At 45.5% G+C, this 2,129-nt stretch overlaps 1 long non-coding RNA gene across 1 annotated transcript; it reads right to left on the reverse strand.

Moving 5' to 3' along the window:
- Nucleotides 1-218: 218 nt before the first annotated feature.
- LOC115616195 lies at nucleotides 219-1,758 on the reverse strand. Its single transcript, XR_003994227.1, has 2 exons — nucleotides 1,603-1,758; nucleotides 219-311 (listed from the first exon to the last, which is right to left on the reverse strand). It is a non-coding gene; the product is annotated as an uncharacterized LOC115616195 (long non-coding RNA).
- Nucleotides 1,759-2,129: the final 371 nt, after the last annotated feature.

Here is a 2,129-nt window from a genome sequence, read left to right on the forward strand (position 1 = left end):
AAAAAAAAAAAAAACCCACCAAAAAAACCCCCCAAAAGTTAAAAAAGTTGGTTTGAGGCAAAAATATATGTGCAACCTGAAACATGAGTTTACGGGCATCATTACACAGTTGAATGCCAAAATAACAAAGCACCACCTATAAATCCCCTTGCTCAGCCTACTAAACAGATCTTATTTCAGAACACACTATAGACAGTATTATTTATAGAATATCTCACCTGTAAATGGTGAGGACAGTGTTAGATTTCTTTCACAAGTAGGAGGCCAATAATTCATAAACACCACAGGTATGTGAGAGTTAGTGTGAAGATCTGTTATAGTGCGAAAGAAACAAATCATTCTGTTACTCTGCACAGGAAGACAGTATATATATACACAATATATCTTCTATTAAAAAAAGGGGGGGGGGGAGAGAATAACCCGTCCTCTAGTTTCTCCATCTAGATCACTTAGAGTAAAACAATCAGAACATCTTAATTCTCTGATAAGCTAACATACTGTAATTACTGATAACATTTCTGACTTCATATAGTTAATTTGCTGGGCTTCCCACGGTCAATGAATCAGTTCCCATCAATGAACTGAATATCAGAATTAAATTAAAATGATAACAGAGTACTTCCATAACTAATTTCTAATTACATTTCTGCTCTTCTTCCTTTCTAAACATAAATTTTTGCTTACTTTAATTAACACTTTAGATCACTAGTTTAGCATCTACAAATATAGCGAGACTTTAATGATCCATTATAGTGATGCTACTTAGTTTTCAATGACTTGTAAAACTTTCACAAACAGATCTGCAAATGAATTACATCCATCTGCTCTGCTGCAGCTGCAAGAGCAGCACTACATTGTACCCTGCCTTTCCCTACTCTTCTGGTTTTCTCTTTAAGCCCATGTGTAAGCCAAACCATCTCGATACCGATCATCAGAAGCCCAGCCAGGTCTCTATAAAGGAGTCTTCAAACTTTACAGACATCTCAAACGCACTTTCAAAAACACTCCGGCTTGCCTCCCAGCTGAGCCCCAGACAGGCTGCACACTGCTCAAGCATCCTCTTCTAACCCTAGGAAATACTCCGCCGCGATCCCTTCCCGTGCCCGGCCACGCAGTTTCCACGGATTTACGGAAATACGGGGGGTATTTATATTATACCCGCTGAGACAGCGGACAGCAGCCTCCGGCTGCAGCCCCCCGGCCCGGCTCTCGGCGGTCCCGGCCCGGCCCGTGTGTGCGGGAAGCGGAGCAGCGCCGGCCGGGGAAGGGGAAAAGGAGGGAGGAGTAGAGCAGGCACCCGCAGCGCTGGGATACACCGCTCCAGAGGAGATTTTCCAATCTACACCTTCAAAAGCGTGACCTTAGACGCGTTAAGAGTGTTAGCCCTATGAAGACAGCCAAGCATCAGGCTGTGCTCGCTGTTATCTGTCAGCTGTACCATAGCAGCATTGATAAGGCAGCAGCAACTGGCTTTGAGAAGTGTGCTGTGCTAGGATTCCTCTGAAAATCGTGAAGGAAAAGCGGGGGGGGGGGGGGGGAGAGAAAGAAAAATGAAAGGGGGGGAAAAAAAAAAAAAGAGGCATGAGGTGCCTTTTACTTTACCTGAACAAAGTGTGGGGTTTTATTTTTCCCTCTGAGCTGCTGAAAATGATTGCTCCCTCTTCTCCCCCAAGCTAGGTAGTTCTTCTTTAGCTCGCAGCTCACACTTGGGGAAGACCACACAGCTCCAGCAAGGCTGCCTCTCTCCCCTAATCCCCACTCGAGTGTGATGACACACACTAACCCCAACCATCTGTTGAAACACGTCCTCAAGCACTCGGCACAGTGGTGTGTCAAGGCGGGCTGCCCAATCCAATCGCTGGGGCTGGGTGGCTCTTAAGGAGCTGGAGGCAGAGACAAGGGCAGAAACTATAGGGCTGAGAACTCTTTAGCAAAGTAACCTGAGATTTTGAGAAAGGGCTGCTATTGAAAAAAAGAGCAGAAGGGGGAGGTACTAGCGGGAAGGTAGAAGGAGTGGATTAGTCTGGTGGCCAGTTGTGTTACTTCTCACAACTCCTTGTATTCCCAAGGGACCACTGAGACCCCCTCACAGTGGGATGCACAGAAGCACAAGAGCAACACTAAAATCT

Source organism: Strigops habroptila, chromosome 1 (genome assembly GCF_004027225.2).
Source record: "Strigops habroptila isolate Jane chromosome 1, bStrHab1.2.pri, whole genome shotgun sequence".
NCBI classification, from domain to species: Eukaryota; Metazoa; Chordata; class Aves; order Psittaciformes; family Psittacidae; genus Strigops; species Strigops habroptila.